Source organism: Oncorhynchus mykiss, chromosome 12, assembly GCF_013265735.2.
Source record: "Oncorhynchus mykiss isolate Arlee chromosome 12, USDA_OmykA_1.1, whole genome shotgun sequence".
Classification (NCBI taxonomy): domain Eukaryota; kingdom Metazoa; phylum Chordata; class Actinopteri; order Salmoniformes; family Salmonidae; genus Oncorhynchus; species Oncorhynchus mykiss.
Window position 1 is genome coordinate 25,502,208 of NC_048576.1, and position 25,534 is coordinate 25,527,741.

At 44.1% G+C, this 25,534-nt stretch overlaps 1 protein-coding gene across 19 annotated transcripts in view; it reads left to right on the top strand.

Annotated features, from left to right (window-relative positions):
* The window catches only part of LOC110537258 (RNA-binding protein Musashi homolog 2), a 367,078-nt gene that overhangs the window by 149,678 nt on the left and 191,866 nt on the right, over positions 1-25,534 (top strand). The gene's annotated exons all lie outside the window — the stretch shown is intronic.

The window sequence follows — 25,534 nt, forward strand, 5'->3', positions numbered from 1 at the left end:
TGTCAAAGTGAAAGTGGTGTATGCGTAAGAAGCAGTTCCCTTTGGCTGGTCAGTAAGAATGTACCTTTCTCTGTGAGCAGTCAGCCCCTGTATTTAAGAGCGCAGGGCTCACCCCTATGCAGATTTGGGGGGCTAATTGATTTGTATTACCTGATTGCTCATCTTATTAAAAGCCCTTATAGTCAGTTTGTGCCGGGGCCAGTGTGACGGTGGTGCGGACTTCAACATAAGCACAGAGTATTTATACTTTTTCTTTCTCTTTTTTTTATGTAACTTTTATTTAACTTGGCAAGTCATACCTTAATGCTCTTACTTCTCCCAGAACAGTCAATTATTCTACTCTCCTCTGCTCAGATGATGATGCCCAGCAATAATAATGCCCCCTATAATGGAGATTAAGATTCTATTTTGGTGTATAAACCCAGACATGCCCTATTGCACCCTTTAAAAAAACACACAGTCCATTTCTTCCCATTACGTTGAGCTTTGAATTATCAGAGGTGGCTGGGCTATTTCTTTTTAAGCGGTGCCAGAATGCAGCGTGATGCGCCCTGGGAGTGCGGTAGCAGACTGAGTAAAGCTTGGCTTTGTTTTGGTTCTTCAAGTGGATGTGAAGTATTCCCACAGGGTGAGGTGGTAGTGGCTACTGCTGTGATTGCACAGCTTTGATCTCGGTTAAGAGAAGAGAAAGAAATAAAAAAATAAAAACATGTTTTTGTTCATTGTTTGACCTATCAATCTCCCCCAGTCTTGTGAGTTTGCTAAGAATCAGTCAGAATAGCCTTTGAAACAACATATTTGTTTGATTTCTGTGATTTTCAGTTTCAGTTCCGTTTTCCGGTAATAGGTTTTTTGCATTTTAGCCTATTCATTGATTAAAATACAAATTGATATCGCGCGAGAGCTGCTGATACAGCTCAAACAGATGTTTGTTGCTGCAGTTCTAATAAGCCCAATCAGTGCGCAACAATTCTAAAGGCAATCGTGTATAAAAAACAATGGCCACGATTTAAAAATAGCTATTTTATTTCTCAACTGGTAATTGAAGCGCGCTTCCCATTCGCCTTTCAAGTGCATATAGGCATCTAGGCAGGCTTCATTCAGTGCGTCACACACCACTTCACAATGAGCTGGAGGCAGTATGCATTTTGAAAACTGATACTTAATTGTTTGAAACCTGAAGGTTTTAGACATATTATGAGGCAGGTCTTACCTTGCTTCTACGTAGCCTAGCTAAAATCCAACCTTGCGTGCAGGAAATGATTCTATAAAGACTTCCGTATGCCATTGAAACCAGTAGTCTTTTTCTCTCATGTTCTATTGGTTTTCAAATCAACTTTCTGTCCTTGTCCAGTAGCCAAAGGCACAATCCCAGTCATATTAGCAACCCATGCTAGTTGTTGCATAAGCCTGTTTATATCTCTGTTATATTAAACCGCTCACAGTGTTTTCCTGCTACTTGCATTATTGAACAGATATTGTTACGTAGCCCCTACTATGGGGGATTGTAGATTGACATAGGCTAGTGATTTTACTGTTCGTTACTTGTCTTGTTGGTGCGGTTATAATGTGAAAAAATAATAGGTTATCAACATTTTATGCTAAATTCTCCCATCTGTTGCATGAGCCTAATTTCTTTTAAAAAAAATGGATGCAAGCTAGGCCTACTTGTTGTATGAATTTGGGATCTATCGTCCCACAAATGTCCCAGAGTCTGTTTGGAATAGGCTATTTCTTTTTTGCACAGAACAACAAGCTGACCAATAGAATAGGTCAACTTTTGTACTATGGGGGATAGTAGATTGACATAGGCTAGTGATTTTGCTGTTCCTTACTCGTCTTGTTTGCTGAGGAAAAGTAAATGTGGGCAGTTATTCTAGAATAGGAGGTGCGTGGGTTTCAACTTTGGGGAAGTTAATTCTCACCATAAAAATGAAGGTTTATAAAAAAGCATTCCATGCATCCTCACATTTGCATACTTCTGGAAGATAGCCTAGCATTCCTAATGTGATGATTAGATTTGATAGTTATAACTAAGACCTAATAATATAACTCAATCACTGTTCGCTAAAAAGGCTGTTCAATACAGTGTGTAGTAGGCCAAGGCTATATCTGATATATACTATTCTTCTCTTTTCTTTCCACGGGAAAATGTTGGCCTTTTATAAACACATTTCATGTAATTCTACTACAGTTTATATAACTGGAGACATATTTTTTAATACGGCAAGAATTACAGGGAAGGCTACTCTGCCGACACTGACAAACATATCAGTAAAAACGACGTGGTCTGATTCATATACTAGGCCTACGAAAAGGGGAGACACAAATACAATATGAGGAGGAAATTATTGTCCAAAAACTAAGAAAAGTGGCACTGACCCAATGATAAAGACAGTGAATATGCAAACTCACCGGGATAAGGCAGATGTTCTCTGCTGGTGCCAACAAGATAGGGTACTTTTCATTGAATTAAGTTGAGAAATGTGATAATTGAAATACAGATTGGAGTATTTTCATTGTCTTGTCTTCACAGAAATAGCCATTTGTTTTCCAAATTGTTTTATATTGCGACGTGACTGGCTGGTCTCTGCTTTTCAATGAGAGTCGCAACTCAGCAATCATCTATTTGGTATTTGCGGTGAGCTCTGTCCAATTTGTGGGCCCTTCCTACTAGAGGTTGACCGATTAATCAGAATGGCCGATTAATTAGGGCCGATCTCAAGTTTTCATAACAATCAGAAATCTGTCTTTTTTTTTTTTTACACCTTTATTTAAACTTTATTTAACTAGGCTAGTCAGTTAAGAACACATTCTTATTGTCAATGACGGCCTAGGAACGGTGGATTAACTGCCTTGTTCAGGTGGCAGAACGACAGATTTCTACCTTGTCAGCTCAGGGATCCAATCTTGCAACCTTACGGTTAACTAGTCCAACGCTCTAACCACCTGCCTCATGAGGAGCCCGCCTGTTACTCGAATGCAGTAAGAAGCCAAGGTAAGTTGCTAGCTAGCATTAAACGTAATCAATCATAATCACTAGTTATAACTACACATGGTTGATGATATTACTAGTTTATCTAGCGTGTCCTGCTTTGCATATAATCTATGCGGTGCGCATACGCGAAAAAGGACTGTCGTTGCTCCAACGTGTACCTAACCATAAACACCAATGGCTTTCTTAAAATCAATACACAGAAGTATATATTTTTAAACCTGCATGTTTAGCTAAAAGAAATCCAGATAGGTAGGCAATATTAACCAGGTGAAATTGTGTCACTTCTCTTGCGTTCACTGCACGCAGAGTCAGGGTATATGCAACAGTTTGGGCCGCCTGGCTCATTGCGAGCTAATTTGCCAGAATTTTACGTAATTATGACATAACATTGAAGGTTGTGCAATGTAACAGGAATATTTAGACTGATGGATGCCACCTGTTAGATAAAATACGCAACGGTTAAGTATTTCACTGACAGAATAAACGTCTTATTTTCGAGATGATAGTTTCCAGATTCGACCATATTAATGACCTAAGGCTCTCATTTCTGTGTGTTATTATGTTATAATTAAGTCTATGATTTGATAGAGCAGTCTGACTGAGCAGCATCAGTCATCAGGTGGTAGGCAGCATCAGGCTCGTAAGCATTCATTCAAACAGCACTTTTGTGCGTTTTGCCAGCAGCTCTGCTGTTTATGACTTCAAGCCTATCAGCTCCCGAGATTAGGCTTGTGTAACCGATGTGAAATGGCTAGCTAGTTAGCGGGGTGTGCGCTAATAGGTAGGAGCGAGGAGGTAGGAGCGAGGAGAGGGACGGAAGCTATACTGTTACACTGGCAATACTAAAGTGCCTGTAAGAACATCCAATAGTGAAAGGTATATGAAATACAAATGGAGTATAGAGAGAAATAGTCTTATAATTCCTATAATATCTACAACCTAAACTTCTTACCTGGGAATATTGAAGACTCATGTTAAAAGGAACCACCAGCTTTCATATGTTCTCATGTTCTGAGCAAGGAACTGAAACGTTAGCTTTCTTACATGGCACATATTGCACTTTTACTTTCTTCTCCAACACTTTGTTTTTGCATTATTTAAACTAAATTAAACATTTCATTATTTACTTGAGGCTAAATTGATTTTATTAATGTATTATATTAAGTTCAAATAAGTGTTCATTCAGCATTGTTGTAATTGTCATTATAACAAATACATTTAAAAAATCGGCCGATCAATCGGTATCGGCTTTCTTGTCCTCCAATAATCGGTATCGGTATCGGCGTTGAAAAATCATAATCTATGCGATTTAAAACAATCCACTTTTAATTGTTTTGCTAATGATCCTCTGTGGCCAAATCATGCTGGTGTAGTAGCCTATTTTGAATTATTGTATTTATTTATGTATAGACAGAATTAAGCTAATTAGGCTATTTAATGTTCGCAAATTAATAACATTTACTTTAGGGAAGCTTCCCCTAGCCTTATGTACATGCCGCTTATGTATTCTAACATCTTCAAATTGCTCATCAGAATTCGCTAACAATGAATCCAATGAATCTTTAATGAATCTGTAAGGATGAATTACCATAAACTAAATGTGATTTCTGTAATTCTGAGAACCACGGGTGGATGCCCTTATCAGGTTACTTAGCGAATGCATATGGGTCTGGTATCACTACTTTAGCTGGAACAGTATCTTTAGTCTCTTCATTGCCGTCGGTGATCAGGGCTACCACTGTTGTGTCGTCAGCAAACGTAATGATGGTGTTGGAGTCGTGCGTGACCACGCAGTCGTGGGTGAACAGGGAGTACATGAAGGGACTAAGCACACACCCCTGTGTGGTGTATGTGTTGTAGCCTTCCCTCACCACCAGTGGGCTGCCTGTTAGGAAGTCCAAGATCCAGTTGCAAAGGGAGGTGTTCAGTCCCAGGGTCCTTAGCTTGGAGGGCACTATGGTGTTTAATGCTTAGCTGTTGTTAATGAACGGCATTCTCACATAGGTGTTCCTTTTGTCCAGGTGGGAAAGGGCAGTGTGGAGTGAAATAGAGATTGTGTCATATGTGGATCTGTTGGGGTGGTATGTGAATTGGAGTGGGTCCAGGGTGTCTGGGATAATGGTGTTGATGTGAGCCATGACCAGCTTTTCAAAGCATTTCCTGACTACAAACGTGATTGCTACTGGGCGATAGTCATTTAGACACGTTACCTTGGCGTTCTTGGGAACAAGGAATATGATGGTCTGCTTGGTATTACAGACAGGGTCAGGGAGTGGTTGAAAATGCCAGTGAAGATATTTGCCAGCTGGTCAGCCCATGCTTTGAGTACCTGATAATCCTTCTGGCCTGCGGCCTTGTGAATGTTAACCTGTTTAAACTTCTTAAAGGTCTGGAACATATTCCAGTCTGTGCTAGCAAAACAGTCCTGTAGCTTCCACTTCACTGATCCACTTCCATTTTGAGTGCGTCACTGGTACCTCCTGTTTGAGTTCTTGCTTGTAAGCAGAGATCAGAAGGGTAGAGTTATTATAGTCATTGTAGTTAATTACTACATCCTTGCGCTGAACTAGGTTGAATATTTGCTTACTGAAGCTACAACTCCCTTCAGCATAGCGTCCCACATAGTGCTCGACAAAATTTATTTCGCAAATGATTTGATTTCTCTCTAGAGAGGGCTCACCCAAAAAATAACTAAATTGAATTCAATTAATTGAACCGACATCGGTCAATTCATTCTTTAATAACAAAAAAAGACTAAACGTCAGATCATCGCTCAGCGCTAGTAAATAGTATGGTCTTCAGCTTATAATGAGGTATTCTAACTGAGGCGAGCAGAACCTGAGACTTCCTTAATATTAGAGATCGCACACCAGCTGTTGTTAACAAGGAGACACAACCCCTCTTGAGTTTACCCAACGCTGCCGTTCTGTCCTGCAGATGTTTAGAAAAAACAGCTAGATTTATATTTTCGATTTCCTTGTTCAGCCACGACTCGGAGAGACATAGGATATTACAGTTTTTCAGATCACGTTTATAGGATAGTCTCAAACGGAGCTCATCGAGTTTATTTTCCAATGATTGCACGTTCGCTAATGGAATGGAGGGTAGAGGTAGATTACACAAGGCTTGTCTGAGCTAAGGATTTTCACTCCTCTCTTTGGTTGTAGAACGTGGCTGGTGGAATAGCAGATCAAAGCCTCTTTCACAGCCTCCCACCGCATCATTTACACATCTGTGAAATGTACAATCAGGACTCAAAAATCTGTCTCTCGCATTCATTAAACCTGGTGAAATAAAATATTTATTTTTATGAAAATAAACATACGGCAAATGAATGAATAAATGAATATGACCAAAAACAAAGGTTAGGTGGAGGATACAAGTGTCCAGTTCCTTTTTAACCAGGAGTATTCACTACTGCTTATTAATTCTGTTTATTCTTTTAGCGTTGGTCATTGCTCCCCTCTCTTCAAACAGGGAACCTTTCAATACATTAGGAGACCCACAGGGATGCATTATTCAAAAGTGAATTGTCATTGCTGTGAGCGGCGTGTTTACTATAGCCTGCCTATTTACCATAGTAACTCATGAAATATGGAACTGGTTGAGGGGGCATTCATGTGTTGATGTAAGCAGGAGAAGTGCCGTTGGATGTGATGTATGTATGAGAGGTTTCCTGTGCTGGCTGCTGACTGCTGGCTGCCAGTGAGGAGGGAGAGGATTTAGTCAAGGAGATTCCCTCCTCACAACTGCCAAGGTTTTACTCTCATATTCTCACTTCACACACAGTGAGCTCCAATAGTATTGGGACAGTGCCATTTTTGTTTGTTTTGACTCTGTACTCCAGGTCTTTGAATTTGGAATGATACAATGACAATGAGGTTAAAGGGCAGACTGTCAGCTTAAATTTGAGGGTATTTTCAACCACATCAGATGAACTGTTTAGAAATCACAACACTTTTTGTACATTGCCCCCCCCCCCCCATTTTAGGGAACCAAAATAATTGGGACAAATTCAGTTATGTGTATTAAAGTTGTAAAAAGTGAAGTAATCGGTCGCATATTCATAGAACACAATGACTACACCAAGCTAGTGACTTTACACATTTGTTGGATGCATTTGCTGTTTGTTTTGGTTGTGTTTCAGATTATTTTGTGCCCAATAGAAATGAATCGTACATTTTGTGTAATTTGGTGTCACTTTTATTGTAAATAAGAATAGAATATGTTTCTAAACTCTTCTACATCAATGTGGAGGATACCATGATTAAGGATAATCCTGAATGATGAGTGAAAAAGTAACAAATGTACAATTATCATACCCCAAAGACATTATAATTATAGGGAGGTTATCATTTTTCTGGGGGGGGGTATAATATTTGTGTGTCTAACTTTCTCACTCATCATACTTCACGTTTCATTCAGGTTTATCCGTAATCATGGTAGCATCCACATTAATGTAGTCATTGTGTGCTATGAATATGGGACCAAATACTTCACTTTTTACTACTTTAATACACATAACTCAGCAAAAAATGAAACGTCCTCTCACTGTCAACTGCTTTTATTTTCAGCAAACTTAACATGTGTAAATATTTGTATGAACATAAGATTCAACAACTGAGACATAAACTGAACAAGTTCCACAGACATGTGACTAACAGAAATTGAATAATGTGTCCCTGAACAAAGGGGGTGTCAAAATCAAAAGTAACAGTCAGTATCTGGTTTGGCCAACAGCTGCATTAAGTACTGCAGTGCATCTCCTCCTCATGGACTGAACCAGGTTGGCCAGTTCTTGCTGTGAGATGTTACCCCACTCTTCCACCAAGGCACCTGCAAGTTCCCGGACATTTCTGGGGGGAAAGGACCTAGCCCTCACCCTCCGATCCAAAAGGTCCCAGACGTGCTCAATGGGATTGAGATCCGGGCTCTTCGCTGGCCATGGCAGAACACTGACATTCCTGTCTTGCAGGAAATCACACACAGAATGAGCAGTATGGCTGGTGGCATTGTCATGTCAGGATGAGCCTGCAGGAAGCGTACCACATGAGGGTGGAGGATGTCTTCCCTGTAACGCACAGCGTTGAGATTGCCTGCAATGACAACAAACTCAGTCCAATGATGCTGTGATACACCACCCCAGATCATGACGGACCGTCAACCTCCAAATCGATGCCGCTCCAGAGTATAGGCCTCGGTGTAACGCTCATTCCCTCGACGATAAATGTGAGTCCGACCATCCCCTGGTGAGACAAAACTGCGACTCATCAGTGAAGAGCACCTTTTGCCAGTCCTGTCTGGTCCAGTGACGGTGGGTTTGTGCCCATAGGCGACGTTGTTGCTGGTGATGTCTGGTGAGGACATGCCTTACATCAGGCCTACAAGCCCTCAGTCCAGCTTCTCTCAACCTATTGCGGACAGTTTGAGCACTGATGGAGGGATTGTGCGTTCCTGGTGTAACTCGGGCAGTTGTTGTTGCCATCCTGTACCTGTCCCGCAGGTGTGATGTCTGGATGTACCGATCCTGTGCAGGTGTTGTTACACGTAGTCTGCCACTGCGAGGACGATCAGCTGTCCGTCCTGTCTCCCTGTAGCGCTGTCTTAGGCGTCTCACAGTACGGACATTGCAATTTATTGCCCTGGCCACATCTGCAGTCCTCATGCCTCCTTGCAGCATGCCTAGGGCACTTTCACGCATATGTGCAGGGACCCAGGGCCTCTTTCTTTTGGTGTTTTTCAGAGTCAGTAGAAAGGCCTCTTTAGTGTCCTAAGTTTTCATAACTGTGACCTTAATTGCCTACCGTCTGGAAGCTGTTAGTGTCTTAATGACCGTTCCACAGGTGCATGTTCATTGTTTATGGTTCAAAGGACAAGCATGGAAACAGAGTTTAAACCCTATACAATGAAGATCTGTGAAGTTATTTGGATTTTTACAAATTATCTTTGAAAGATAGGGTCCTTAAAAAGGGACTTTATTTTTTTTTGCTGAGTTTATACGTACATTTGTCCCAATTTTTTTGGTCCCCTAAAATGGGAGGACTATGAACAAAAAGTGCTGTAATTTGTAAACGGTTCACCCAATATGGATGAGAATATCCTCAAATGAACGCTGCACTTTAACCCCATTGTCATTGCATCATTTCAAATCCAAAGTGCTGGAGTACAGAGCCAAAGCAACAACACACAAATTTCAATGACGGCCTACCCCCGGTTGTTATACAGCCTGGAATCAAACCATGGTCTGTAGTGACACCTCTAGCATTGAGATGCAGTGCTTTAGACCGGTGCCTTAGACCGCTGCACCGGGTCTAAGCCTTTCAGTATCTGTAAAAACCCTCCTAGCCCAGCTCTTAGTTAGGGAAGACTGGGGTCCGAGCTCCAAAAGCTGTGCCTCCCAGTAAGGAGAGTTTAGATGTCACCTTGAGATCACCCAGTAATTAAAACACAGGCTCTAAAACGGTGAGCGTATTGACCGAGCCACTCTAGTGAAGTGGATGGCTAATGGTGTCTGTTTGAGTGGGTGTGAAATAGGGCTGTTTTTGCCCGCATGAAGTGGCCCTCCCCAAAGATGAGTGATTGCGTTCTCTGTGAACTCCTGGGCTCACCGGTTGATTTAATTGAGTTGAATTAAACTTAAGCCAGGTAGGAATGGAGACAGAGGGGAAATCCATGCTGTTGATCTATAAAACCCATTAGGCCTTCGATCTGGATCATACATCTTATTTTCCTGAGAAAAATCTAGTCACACCTCACACACATCATACCTACCTATACCACAAGCCATTATACCTTAGCCTATAGGCAGGGAGGAATCATAGGAGACATTATTATTTGACTGACCTGAGATCAGCTACTAATGGAACTGCACATGCTGATATAGAGTATAATAAGGTGCAATAACTCGTTTTGCATGTTAATTTGCATATAATGGGTAAATGTACCGTTTTAAGATAATTATATAATCAATATATTACTAAAATATGACTTAGAAATACTTTATATTAAATTGTAATATCACTACTTTAGCTAGAACAGTATCTGTAGTCTCTTCTGAACCAGTGGAGTGAGCCCTAGATTTGAGATGAATGCACAGCCTGGTGTTTCTATGTGATACAAATGTCTCTGCAAATCATCCAAGTGTGTTAAATTGAAATAAAAAACATGTTGTAATTCAATGATCAACAGATGATTGGGGGCATGCCTTGCTGCCTGCCAACTGATACGGGGCTGAGCTGCCAAATCAGCCTTAAAAACAGGCCTCTGCAGAAGAGCTTATCTCCTGTTGTTGCTCTTTCTCAGCGTAATGTCGCCCTCACCATATGTACACACAGCGGCAGAGCAGCTAGCGCCTGGCCTCACACATCACTGTCTGCAGAATGCAGCCGCACAGCCTCCCCGCCTGCCTCACAATGACGTCTCCATGACTGCGGTGGCATTTGAAGTTATCAGCCCTTGTTGTTGTGATTCCCACAGATGATATGTTGATTCTAGAAATGCTATGATTAGCCGATATTGTTCAAGCTTCCCTTGAGAAAAGCTGCTTAAAGGCACCAGATAAAAAGGGATTGCAGGGAAAATTTTATTTTTATCGGCTACATTTGAATTCTACCTTGTATTGTGACAGGACGGGATGATATGGGGAGGGAGGGAGGTTAAATTGATCCCACCCTGGGTTATTGATTTGGTTGACAGGCCAGTGTAGGGCTACATACTGTAACATATACAGAATGGTCTGCTACGGTATGGATGGAGAGCAGATATTGTGGGCTAGAGCTCCAGTTTCTCTTCTCTAACAGAATGGTACACCGCCCTGTGTTGACTCACAGCTATTAAACACACACGTAGACACGTTTCCCAGGGAGTTAAGTCAAAGTCCCATGCCTTTTCCAGCTAAATTATTCTACATAAAAAGCGGAGCTGGCCACTGGAAAAGCCATACTGACATGTTTGTCATAGGATCTGACTCGGAGCTGTGCTTACTTTGGACTAAGCTCTGTACACACGTTTCCTCCTACTCAGAGTAGTACTGAGGTCTATGGAGACCCGGAGAGATCATGTCAACCAATATAACATCTTACCTAAAAGCTTTCTCCATCGGTGATCATATAAAATTATCAAAGGTGTTCACTAAGGGTTTTTCGGACGGTTCAGAAGCTGATTGAACTCTATTCAGTTTATCGGCTCTCTGTGGACAGGAACGGGTGATTAAGGCTTCGGATTCGTCACAGGGAAACTGTTGAACAGTGGAATAGCTCTGTTTGAAATAAGAGCCCTTTTTAAACGCAGGAAGGAATGAAAGTGGGCTAGACGTGAGGATGTGCTCTCTCTCTGCGTCCTGACTGCCTCAGAGAGCCTCAGAGAGACGCACCTTTCGAAAAGGGAGAATTCTGTTCACGTTAACTGGCAATAGAGTGAACTATTACCAGAGACGCTGAGAGGTACAGAAAGGCTTTAGTCTGAGTAAATGTGCTTGAAATACAGAGTAAATATTGAACCATTTGGACAGTGTGTGCATCTCTGTGTGTGTTGGTAAGTTTGTAAGATATGTCTAACTCTGTGTGTTTATGAGTTAGCTTAAGAATATATTTGCTTGTGCAGGTGTGTTACTTCCTGTGTATGTGTGTGTTTGTGAGTGTCTTTGTGCTCCTTGAGCGGATTGAGGCAGGCTGTGTGAAGTGTTATCTGCCTCTGTGGAGGGGTGACAGCTAATCACCGACCCTGACGAATTCTAGGAGAGAGATGGGGTGGGGGCGTCTGGGGGACTTTGGATCTGGAATCTCCTCATTCCAAACCCCTGGATTAGTGCTCTGGCCATCTGAGGCTGAGGCAGACTGTTCTGTTGGCCTACCACCTGACCCAGTCCATCCCAGCCAGCCCATCCCGGCCAGCCCATCCCGGCCCAGTCCATCCCGGCCCAGCCCATCCCGGCCCAGTCCATCCCGGCCCAGCCCATCCCGGCCCGGCCCAGCCCATCCCGGCCCAGCCCATACCGGCCAGCCCATCCCGGTCAGCCCACCCGGCCCAGCCCATCCCGGCCAGCCCATCCCGGCCCAGCCCATCCGGCCCAGCCCATCCCGGCCCATCCCGGCCCAGCCCATCCCGGCCCAGCCCACCCCGGCCCAGCGCAGCATGGCTAAAAGCAGACAGATCAAGAGAGATATATAGACTGCGATAGGGAACCAGTGACAGCACTTTGTGACATTTGCTGATGAGCTGAATACATTTCCATGTTTATCCACTCTCTCAGTGGCTCCTTTGATCTCCCTCTGCCTGAGCTGCTCATACATTCCCAGCCTCACTGAGAATATCTACAGATTTGTGTTAACACATAGTCGTGTGTTCTGAGGGGAGAGAGTGTGGGGAAAAGGAGGGGAAACAACGCCTTTCAAGAGGTGCCTTGTCAGGTAGAAGGAGATCAGCAATTATTACCTCACCATCTCATTAATCTCTGTAGACGACAACAATGCTAAAAGCATTTGTAGATCATTTGCGGTGTGTGGTGGGATAACGCGTCTGTGATTCAGTGTGACAGGGCTTGTTGTGTTGCCTGTTGACACAGTGGAGATCACAGGGCCGGGGGGAGCTGGGCTGTCGTGAGCAGGGTTGCTGGTTTCGTGAGATGGTTGCCGGCAGGCAGGCAGCATAGCAGGCTGGAGAGAGACAGGGACAGACAGAGACAGGGTCTGTATTTTCAGGAACAACGTGATGCTACTATCTTACCTATATCTGTTATCGCATGCAGCTGTTTATCATGTTCTAGGATTAGCAACAACAAGACCAACAAAGAATATAATCTGTGTGCAGAATATGGATTTAGTGGATTGGTTATTCTTTTTGCAAAGGATAGCTGCAAAATTGAGGGAAATTTCCCCCAAAAAACTATCTTGGTATTTTTTTTATTGTTAATACAGTCCCAAAATGTTATCAAGTTATCAAGATATTGGTTCTTTTAAGAAGCAAAGTGTCACCCGCCGACATCTTCATGACACTTTGCATGTTAAAAGTCCAAGACTAATGAACAAAATTCTGAAATATATTTTTTTAGTGGAATTTCCCTTTCAGTACTGCTACACACACGATTTATACAATTTGACAAATAATGTATGTATTTGTCACCGGCTCATTGGGGTCCCTGTGAGTTTTAAGTAGTGGGATTTAAAACTCCCTTTAGAGCAAATATGTCCACAACAACATAACCCACCACCAGGCAGGCAGTGAGCCCTTTGGTCTGTGGCTCCTGGCCCCTCTGGTACCGTCTACTATGGTAATGTGTCTAGTTTTCAGACTGATTGGCAGGTCTCCCGGTGTGTGTGTGTGATGGGTGTCGTGCTGAGCCTGCCCCATAGAGAGGCCCTCCCCTGCCTGCAGTCACGCACCTCCCACTGAGTCCCCAAACGTGTGCTCCCTCTGATTGACTCACCCAGGGCCCAGGCAGGCAGACACCACAGCCCCTGACTGCAGGATAGGAGTTAGGAGTCCTAACAATACAGAGCATGATTGGGACAACCCCACTGAGTCACACAGTCACTGACTACCAACCACCTACTGTTAGACTGACAGACAGACAGACAGACAGACAGACAGACAGACAGACAGACAGACAGACAGACAGACACACAGACAGACAGACAGACACACAGACACACAGACAGACAGACAGACAGACACACACACACAGACAGACAGACAGACAGACAGACAGACAGACAGACAGACACACAGACACACAGACACACAGACACACAGACACACAGACAGACAGACAGACAGACAGACAGACAGACAGACAGACAGACAGACAGACAGAGACAGACACACAGACACACAGACAGACAGACAGACAGACAGACAGACAGACAGACACACAGACACACAGACAGACAGACAGACAGAATTGGGCCTTTGGAAAATGTTTTACTTTGATTTCTCAAAATGAATATTTGTCATTCTAACAAGGCCAAGCAGAGTGGGAAAAATATATTATAATACCTTTCTATACCATCAAAGGACTTATTCATGTAATTTATCCTTGAGCTGTCATTGTTATTTCACATTTTTGCATCAGTATTGTAATTGGCTTATGACTGAATAACAGAATATTACATTTAACAATGGGCCTATTCAACATCTCTCTCTGCATGCATGGCATCTTTGTGTTCATCTAATATTGCGTTCGCTGTTCAAAAGAGTGGAATACAAAAACACATTTAAACCCCTAGCCTTGGGTGGTTTGGTGAACATTTCTCCTTCCTCAGCCCCCTTTCTGTGGCTTCATAATGTGAACGTGTAAATCGTGGCTAAAAGGACATTCTGCAGAGCTGTAACATATCCGCTCAGTTGTCATCAGCCAGCATCATCATTCTCATGTTGTCATGGTAGTTTAGGGCGAGGGAGGAGAGGATAGGTGGAGGATGGTTAGAGAATGCAGGTCACTTTCCAAACAGAGACCTTGTTGTGGGAGGCGGCATCCTTGTGAAGGGCTGATAAGGCTCTGTGTGTAGGCTTCAACCTGATGATGAATCACCTGCTTATCTGGCTCAGCCCAGAGAGGATGGTACAGGATCCAGGCCGCCCGCCCAGCCGCCCATCAGAGACAGGAAGAGGAGCAGGGCTCACCCTCAGCTCACAGTACAGCGCAGGGCTGGGACAGAGACGTTATCAACCATCGGCCCCACTGACATCATATCCTGTCATTCATACATCTTTATATACAGTTATAGAGAGCTAAGTGCCATACATCTATATTTATATTTCATCTATAAATCAAACACCCTATACAGTACATCTTTACAGCTCAGGTATGACTGCTGGCTCAGGCAGGGATATTATCACGGTACATCTTTAAAGCTCAGGTAAAATCCACTTCAATCAGTGTAGATGAAGGGGAGTAGACAGGTTAAAGAAGGATTTTTAAGCCTTGAGACAATTGAGACATGGATTGCTTTAATTATTTGTTACTTTTATTTCTTATTTTGTACTTATTTTTTAATTGTTTTACCTAGGAGGTATTTTTCTTAAAACTGCATTGTTGGTTAAGAGCGTGTAAGTAAGGTCTACCTACACCTGTTGTATTCGGCGCATGTGACAAATACAATTTGATTTGATTTGAATGTGTGTCATTCAGAGGGTGAATAGGCAAGACAAAATATTTAAGTGCCTTTGAATGGGGTATGGTAGTAGGTACCAGGCACCCATCGGTTTGAGGGTGTCAAGAACTGCAACGCTGCTGGGTTTTTCAACAGTTTCCCATGTGTATCAAGAATGGTCCACCACTCAAAGGACATCCAGTCAACTTAACACAACTGTGGGAAGCATTGGAGTGGGCATGTGGAAAGCATTCGACACCTTATAGAGTCCATGCCCGACGGATTGAGGCTGTTCTGAGAGCAAAAGCAGGGTGCAACTCAATATTAGGAAGGTGTTCCTAATGTTGAAATGGTCTGGTATGAAAGGGGAGGGACTAACACTAACACTGAGAGGACTGATATACATCAGTACTTCCTATTGTTTCACTTAGCACCAGGAGCCATCCATCTTACATGTAGCCTGCAGTTGAGGATCTGACCTCATGTGAATACTCTGTATCCCCTTCCTCTGTGTCCTGTGAATCATCCCCTTCCTCTGTGTCCTGTGAATCATCCCCTTCCTCTGTTCATGTTAATCATCCCTTTCATCTGTTCATGTTAATCATCCCCTGCCTTTGTTCATGGTAATCATCCCCTTCCTCTGTTCATGCGAATCATCCCCTTCCTCTGTTTATCTTAATCATCCCTTCCTCTGATCATGTGAAACAAATCCCCTTCCTCTGTTCATGTGAATCATCCCCTTCCTCTGTTCATGTGAATCATCCCCTTCCTGTGTTTATGGGGATCATCCCCGTCCTCTGTGTCCTGTGATTCATCCCCGTCCTCTGTGTCCTGTGATTCATCCCCTTCCTCTGTTCATTTGGATCATCCCCTTCCTCTGTTCATGTTAATCATCCGTTTCCTCTGTTCATGTGAATCATCCCCTTCCTCTGTTCATGTTAATCATCCGTTTCCTCTGTTCATGTGAATCGTCCCCTTCCTCTGTTCATGTTAATCATCCCCTTCTTCTGTTCATGTTAATCATCCCATTCCTCTGTTCATGTGCTTGGCTATCAGGGTTACAGTTGGGTGTAGAGCTAGGATAGGAATCAACTATCTGTATCAGTAGAGATGTTTTTGACGTCTTTCTCCATCACTGCTGGACCAATGTATCTTATAGATGAATTAACATGTGAAAATAATGGTAAAAACACCGGGTGAGGTATTCTGTTATCCAAAAATATTAACATTCAACAAAGTGAGTGGACAAAACAAAACAGCAAATTAACAAGGGTGAGGAAAGCAAAGTTGAAAGTGATGGAGGCTATGGAAAAATTCAGTATCTGTTCTGTTCTGTTCTGGCTGTTCTGAGACTGTGTAGAGTGTGTGTGTGCCTGTGTGTGTGTCCATGTGTCCATGCACGCCTCTACTCTGCTCCGCTCTAATGGCAGCTGGCATGGGGCCAGCATCATAGTAGAGGTAATTAGAATCCAGGGGTTTACGGAAGGGGCAACGATCCCCCCGATCTCACTATTAACAAATCTTTTAACAAACCTTACCGAACTTGGTAATGTTCGAGACTGAGAAAACGGACAGGGGGATTGTAGAGAAGATGCAAAGTGAAAAGACCTGGGGAAAGAGAGCTGGTCCGGTTGCGGCTCAGTTCAAATCATTACTGTGATTTGCTCCAGGGTGATTCAATTGTGTTTGGGATGCAGCACGTTCTCTGTCTTTAATCCACAGAATTACTATAAGAGAGAAGAGACCAGGGAGTACAAGGCTGTTCACAGACTACTTTGAACCAGGAGTCGGAAGAGAGAATGTGTTCCATTCGCTGAGTAACAAGAATTAAGTAATGCACAGTTTCTGTGTAACCTTGAACTGCCCTCTAAATAGACCAGACAAAGTAGCAGCGTAAAACCTCATTATTATTACATAAAATATTATGGAAGCCTTTCTCAATTATGTTACAATATTACTCAATTCTGATGGAAATGATTCCTTGGGATAAAGCAGTGCCTATAGAAGCAGCTTTTCATATTCTACCTACAGCTCATAGAAAGAGAGAATACTCCTGCATGCAGGGATAGTATTCAGGGTAAAGTGTGAGGAATGCCTCGTGTCTGCTCCTGCGTTTGCAATGGCGTTTGAATAGCATACCACAAGGGACATTAGGTTAGAATAAACTTTGTCTCACGAGAGAAAGAGAGAGAGATTTAAAGCTCCCAACTCATCCTTCTTCTCTGGCTGACTCTGACCTTTCTCTCCCCGTCCCTTTGTTTTAATCGTCTCCAGGAGCTCTATGGAGTGATTGTGTTCTTCTCCAGTGGGCCAGCTTCTCTCTGGCTCCCCCCTCCTACATTACAATCCCACCTTTGTATTCACGCCTCAGATCCCCTCCCCTATTGTTCTGCTTTATAACTCTGGGAAACCAGCATCACTCAACTATATTAGCTGGAGCCTACTACTGTCTCTGAGATCGCTTCTCTGAGCCATATTAAAGACTCCCCAGACAAAACTGTCTGTCAAGTTAAACCAAGCTTTAATAAGTAGAGGGATGTGTAACTGTATTCAAATAGGGGCTTGTGTATTTATGCAGAGAAAGAGAGACGAGCTATCAAGAAAGACAAACTACAACGTTTTGTATGAAGGGGGGGAGGTGGGGACAGGTTCGATTGGCATTGACTCATTCACATTGTGTCGTGAAACGTCATATTATTGAAATGGTCTTTAAAATCAAATCAAATTTATTTATAAAGCTCTTCGTACATCAGCTGATATCTCAAAGTGCTGTACAGAAACCCAGCCTAAAACCCCAAACAGCAAGCAATGCAGGTGTAGAAGCACGGTGGCTAGGAAAAACTCCCTAGAAAGGCCAAAACCTAGGAAGAAACCTAGAGAGTAACCAGGCTATGTGGGGTGGCCAGTCCTCTTCTGGCTGTGCCGGGTGGAGATTATAACAGAACATGGCCAAGATGTTCAAATGTTCATAAATGACCAGCATGGTCCAATAATAATAAGGCAGAACAGTTGAAACTGGAGCAGCAGCACGGCCAGGTGGACTGGGGACAGCAAGGAGTCATCATGTCAGGTAGTCCTGAGGCATGGTCCTAGGGCTCAGGTCCTCCGAGAGAGAGAAAGAAAGAGAGAAAGAGAGAATTAGAGAGAGCACACTTAAATTCACACAGGACACCGAATAGGACAGGAGAAGTATTCCAGATATAAAAAACTGACCCTAGCCCCCCCGACACATAAACTACTGCAGCATAAATACTGGAGGCTGAGACAGGAGGGGTCAGGAGACACTATGGCCCCATCCGAGGACACCCCCAGACAGGGCCAAACAGGAAGGATATAACCCCACCCACTTTGCCAAAGCACAGCCCCCACACCACTAGAGGGATATCTTCAACCACCAACTTACCATCCTGAGACAAGGCTGAGTATAGCCCACAAAGATCTCCGCCACGGCACAACCCAAGGGGGGGCGCCAAACCCAGACAGGATGATCACATCAGTGACTCAACTCACTCAGGTGACACACCCCTTCCAGGGACGGCATGAGAGAACCCCAGTAAGCCAGTAACTCAGCCCCTGTAATAGGGTTAGAGGCAGAGAATCCCAGTGGAAAGAGGGGACCGGCCAGGCAGAGACAGCAAGGGCGGTTCGTTGCTCCAGAGCCTTTCCGTTCACCTTCCCACTCCTGGGCCAGACTACACTCAATCATATGACCCACTGAAGAGATGAGTCTTCAGTAAAGACTTAAAGGTTGAGACCGAGTTTGCGTCTCTGACATGGGTAGGCAGACCGTTCCATAAAAATGGAGCTCTATAGGAGAAAGCCCTGCCTCCAGCTGTTTGCTTAGAAATTCTAGGGACAATTAGGAGGCCTGCGTCCTAAAAAGCCTGCGTTAAAAGAGCTTAAGCCTAGTCTAAGTAAAACACTGCAGGTGGCAGCGATATTGGGGGATGTTGGCAGCTGTAATTGAATTGAATACTATTCAACCTTTAAAGTATTTTATCCGTATCATACACCTATACATAACACAGTATAGAATGTCCAGCTCAACTGGGAGGACCAAGCTTTCGTTCATTGGATCCGTGTACATCAGAGCACGCTATCTTGAACATGATTAATTCATGAAAAGAGAAATCGTGTTATCACATTTTATTTTCCAGTTGTTTATTCAGAGAATGTGTGCACCACAATGTTAATAGGGATATCATACTGTAAGTTCACACAGAGACAGCGGCATAGCACAGAGGCTATTGCATTCCTGAGAAGCATTCTCACTGGTAACATAGAGGGAATTGAAGTGGAGCTCCCTGCTTCATCGCCGTCACCTAGTTTCACAGCTTGGGAAAAAAGATACAATTACTTTTTTCATTACATACAGTAGAAAGTGACATTGCTTCTCTCTGACTTGGTTTCTTACACTCTGCCTCTTTGGTTAGCCATCAATCAGCTTGAAGAAATGGAAATCTAGTTAAACCAGCCTTTCAAAACCAGAGGGCTGCTGAAGGATATCACACAGACAGTGCAAGTCCTCATTTAATAAAGGAGATAGGGAAAGAGAGAGAGAGGAGAGGAACACAGCAACCTTGGTTGTCATCTTCTGAACATGTTGTTGCCTGCTGTTGCTCTCGTCTAAATGAAAACTGGCATATTTATATTTATTTTAAATTAACATGATTGTGGGCCTGCCAGTGTCAGGAGGATTTTATTTACATACCAATTATCACATTTACGAACCGCCTTTTCTACTGATTAATATAATTGCCATATACACAAGCATGCATACGAGAGAGAGGAAGAGGGAAGAGGATGGGGGCCGTTTTGAGACTGCCGTGAAATTCATGTGTCTGCTAAAAGAGAAAGCTGATTGCCTTGCCTTTGCAGGGGGAAAAAAGCATAACTTTAAGTAAGTCCTCCATGTTAAACTGTTACCTCCAGGGCATAGGGATTTCTCACCTTTCCAATTACTATTTGAGTTGGAAAGCACAATATTTCCCAACCTTTCTGGTTCTTCCTCACACGAGAGGGCCAGGCTCGATCGGCTGTTACTTGGAGGTGGCTCGCAGGCATACTCCATTCTGACAGAAAGAGGAGAGGAGAAGAGAGAATAGGAGGCTCTCGGCTCGAGTGTGGTGGAGGGGGAACGGGCTGGCTGTCGCGGTGAAGCCCTATTAATAAAATGACTCTGTAATGAGCAGTTCCCTGCAGCCTGGCACATGAACAGAGAGAGGGATTGATGGACGGGGCCTAGTCTAGTTCTCCCTCCTTGCATTCTTAGCTAACTGTATGGACTACTCCTGTCATACTTAGCTAACTGTATGGACTACTCCTCTCATACTTAGCTAACTGTATGGACCACTCCTCTCATACTTAGCTAACTGTATGGACTATTCCTCGTATACTTAGCTAACTGTATGGACTACTCCTCTCATACTTAGCTAACTGTATGGACTACTCCTTTCATACTTAGCTAACTGTATGGACTACTCCTGTCATACTTAGCTAACTGTATGGACTACTCCTCTCATACTTAGCTAACTGTATGGACTATTCCTCTCATACTTAGCTAACTGTATGGACTATTCCTCTCATACTTAGCTACCTGTATGGACTACTCCTCTCCCAACCCAAGGCCAGCCACCATCACACAAGTCTGAATGAGACAGGGCTAAGCTATAAGAGGACAGTGAAGACAATTCTCCATCATAGTAGTAATTCAGCCTGCCTTACTGCTCTCTGTGTCAGTCCATTGGTCATACTCGCCCTTCTGTGACTCCCTCTCTAATTGTGCATATTTGTCGTGCTGATGGTTTTGCTCGGTGCTGCAGGAGGATCTGTTGAGTCCGTTCGAAGGCGTTATATGACACACAAAGGTCTCTGTTAGAATATGCATCAGTTTGCTTCGCCATAGCGACCTCTTTGGATACTGAGTGGGGGACCTCATGAATATTTAATTCTGACAGATTTGAGGAATTTTCTTCCTCAAGTGTTTTTCTCGAGCCATTTTGTTAATGTCAACATGAAAAAAAGTTTCTGACATAGCCTTAGTGTTGACATATAGCCTATAGTGTATAATTATATACTGTATGATTCTGGTTGAATAACTAAGGTTGACTGAATATTTTAGGCTGTCTTATCTATCCTTTGTCTAAGTAATACAGCTCATTACTTAGCCCTCTCCAGTCCACTATCACTCATTAGGTAATTCATTGTCCCTTTGATGAAAGCACAGCTTTATATGCACCTGATACCCATTTGCCTTGCTCACAACACTCAGTTTTAGCATTATAAAGGAATATCATGCTTATATCATGCTTATATCATGCTTTTTCCAAGATGGCATAGCAGTCGGATGTCTGTTTTGTTTGTCTTGTCCTGTCCTGTCCCATGTATATATCGTTTTTCTTCGTATATATTTTGTATATATTTTTTACATATTTTTTATCTCAATTTCCATCTATGGACTGAACATACTCTCCTGCAACCCGCATCACCCAATGTGGTATGGATCTGCTATTTTTTATACTTTAGAACCGGAACCCCCTTCAGAAGCTAGCCAGCTAACTAGCTACTAGCTAGTAGTCAGTTAGCCACTGCTAGCGGTCATCACCATTAACTCAGACTGCCAGCCTCATGCCGGTCAATTCCTGCCAGTCTGCACAGCGCGATATCAACCCAGAGCATATCGGACTGCTTTTTCTCTACCATATCTCTGGATTCCTACCGCAAGCTCTGAACCTTTACACCGGATCATCGCAGCTAGCTAGCTGCTATCCGAGTGGCTACTCTTGGCTAATGTCTCTGTCCCAAAGCAAACACCAGTTAGCCTAGAGCTAGCCTCAAGCTAGGCCCATCTCCCAGCTAGCCGAAAAGATCCATCAGACAATTCCTGTGCTGTAATACCTCTTTTGCTAATTGGCCTGGACTCTTTGCTGCCGACACGGAGCCCCACCGATCCATCACGACTGGTCTGCCAACGTAACCGTCCGAGGGGGTTTCAATAGGCTCTTCCGTTGCGACGTTACCCTGAGGCCCATCTGCTAGCCTGCTAGCCCGGCCTGGTAGCTGTCTGAATGCCTCCAGCTTGCCTAGCAACTCATTGGACCCTATGATCACTCGACTAGACATGCCTCTCCCTAATGTCAATATGCCTTGTCTACTGCTGTTTTGGTTAGTGATTGTTGTCTTATTTCACTGTAGAGCCTCCAGCCCTGCTGTATATGCCTTAGCCCCCCCCCCCCCCCCCCCCCCCACACACACACACACACACGCAGTGACCTCACCTGGCTTAAATGGTACCTCTAGAGACAAAACCTCTCTCATCGTCACTCAATTCCTAGGCTTACCGCCACTGTACTCACATCCTACCATACCCTTGTCTGTACATTATGCCTTGAATCTATTCTTCTGCACCCAGAAACCTGCTCCTTTTACTCTCTGTTCCGAACGCACTAGATGACCAGTTATTTTAGCCTTTAGCCGTACTCTCATCCTACTCCTCCTCTGTTCCTCTGGTGATGTAGAGGTTAACCCTGGCCCTGCAGCCCCCAGCATCACTCCCATGCTCCTTTTACTCTCTGTTCCGAACGCACTAGACGACCAGTTCTTTTAGCCTTTAGCCGTACTCTCATCCTACTCCTCCTCTGTTCCTCTGGTGATGTAGAGGTTAACCTTGGCCCTGCAGCCCCCAGCATCACTCCCATGCTCCTTTTACTCTCTGTTCCGAACGCACTAGACGACCAGTTCTTTTAGTCATTAGCCGTACTCTCATCCTACTCCTCCTCTGTTCCTCTGGTGATGTAGAGGTTAACCCTGGCCCTGCAGCCCCCAGCATCACTCCCATTCCCCAGGCGCACTCATTGGTTGACTTCTGTAACCGTAAAAGCCTTGTTTTCATGCATGTTAACATTAGAAGCCTCCTCCCTACGTTAGTTTTATTCACTGCTTTAGCACACTCCGCCAACCCGGATGTCCTAGCCGTGTCTGAATCCTGGCTTAGGAAGGCCACCAAAAATACTGAAATGTCCATCCCCAACTATAACATTTTCCTACAAGATAGAACTGCCAAAGGGGGCGGAGTTGCAATCTACTGCGGAGATAGCCTGCAGAGTTCTGTCATACTATCGAGGTCTGTGCCCAAATAATTTGAGTTTCTACTTTAAAAAATGCACCTTTTCAGAAACAAGTCTCTCACCGTTGCTGATTGTTATAGACCCCCTTCAGCCCCCAGCTTTGCCCTGGACACCATATGTGAATTGATTGCCCCCCATCTATCTTCAAAACTCGTACTGTTAGGTGACCTAAACTGGGACATGCTTAACACCCCGGCCATCCTACAATCTAAGCTAGATGCCCTCAATCTCACACAAATTATCAAGGAACCTACCAGGTACAACCCTAAATCCGTAACCATGGGCACCCTCTTAGATATCATCCTGGCCAACTTGCCCTCTAAATACACATCTGCTGTCTTCAACCAGGATCTCAGCGATCACTGCCTCATTGCCTGTGTGCGTAATGGGTCCGCGGTCAAATAACCACCCAACCACAACCATCACTGTCAAAAGCTCCCTAAAACACTTCAGCAAGCAGGCCTTTCTAATTGACCTGGCCCTGGTATCCTGGAAGGATATTGACCTCATCCCGTCAGTAGAGGATCCCTGGTTCCTCTTTAAAAGTTATTTCCTCTCCATTTTAAATTAGCATGCCCCATTCAAAAAATGTAGAACTAAGAACAGATATAGCCCTTGGTTCACCCCAGACTTGACTGCCCTTGACCAGCACAAAAACATCCTGTGGCGTTCTGCATTAGCATCGAAAAGCCCCTGCGATATGCAACTTTTCAGGGAAGTTAGGAACCAATATACTCAGTTAGATAGCAAAGCTAAGGCTAGGTTTTTCAAACAGAAATGGGCTTCCTGTAGCACTAATTCCAAAACGTTTTGTGACACTGTAAAGTCCATGGAGAATAAGAGGACCTTCCCAGCTGCCCACTGCACTGCACTGAGGATAGGAAACACTGTCATCACTGTCATTCTGAAAGAGCTGCAAATTCTGGATCCCTACAAATCAGCTGGGTTAGACAATCTGGACCCTCTCTTTCTAAAATGATTAGCCAAAATTGTTGCAACCCCTATTACTAGCCCATTCAAACTCTCTTTCGTATCGTCTGAGATCCCCAAAGATTAGAAAGTTGACGCTATCATCCCCCTCTTCAAAGGGGGAGACACTCTAGACCCAAACTGTTATAGACCTATATCCGTCCTGCCCTGCCCTTCTAAAAATCTTCGAAAGTCAAGTTAACAAACAGATCATCGACCATTTTGAATCCCTCCACAATGCTATCTGGTTTCCGAGCTGGTAATGGGTGCATCTCAGCCATGCTCAAGGTCCTAAACGAGTGGCCTCCCAGGTGGCGCAGTGGTCTAAGGCACTGGGTTCGAGCCCAGGCTATGTCGCAGCCGGCCGCGACCGGATGTCCATGGGGCGACGCTCAGCGTCGTCCGGGTTAGGGAGGGTTTGCCCGGCAAGGATATCCTTGTATCATCGCGCACTAGCAACTCCTGTGGCGGGCCGGGCGCAGTGCACGCTGACCAGGTCGCCAGGTGTATGGTGTTTCCTCCGACACATTGGTGTGGCTGGCTTCCAGGTTGGATGTGCGTTGTGTCAAGAAGCAGTGCAGCTAGGTTGGGTTGTGTTTCGGAGGACTCATGGCTCTCAACCTTCGCCTCTCCTGAGTCTGTATGGGAGTTGCAGCGACTGTAACTACTACCAATCGGATACTTCAAAATTGGGGAGAAAAAAATGTCCTAAACGATATCATAACCACCATCGATAAAAGAGAGTACTGTGCAGCCATCTTCATCGACCTGGCCAAGGCTTTCGACTGTCAATCACTGCATTCTTATCGGCAGACTCAATTGCCTTGGCTTCTCAAATGACTGCCTCACCTGGTTCGCCAACTACTTCTCAGATAGAGTTCAGTGGGTCAAATCGGAGGGCCTGTTATCCGGACCTCTGGATAGTCTGGGGGTGCCACAGGTTTCAATTCTCGGGCTGACTCTTTTCTCTGTATATAGCTCTTGCTGCTGGTGATTCTCTGATCCACCTCTACGCAGACGACAAAATTCTGTATACTTCTGGCCTTTCTTTAGACACTATGTTAACTAACCTCCAGATGAGCTTCAATGCCATACAACTCTCCTTCCGTGGCCCCCAACTGCTCTTAAATGCAAGTAAAACTAAATGCATGCTCTTCAACCGATCGCTGCCCGCACCTGCCCGCCCGTCTAGCATCACTACTCTGGACGGTTCTGACTTAGAATATGTGGACAACTACAAATACCTAGGTGTCTGTTTGGACTGTAAACTCTCCTACTAGACTCACATTAAGCATCTCCAATCTAAAATTAAATCTAGAATCGGCTTCCTATTTCGCAACAAAGCCTCCTTC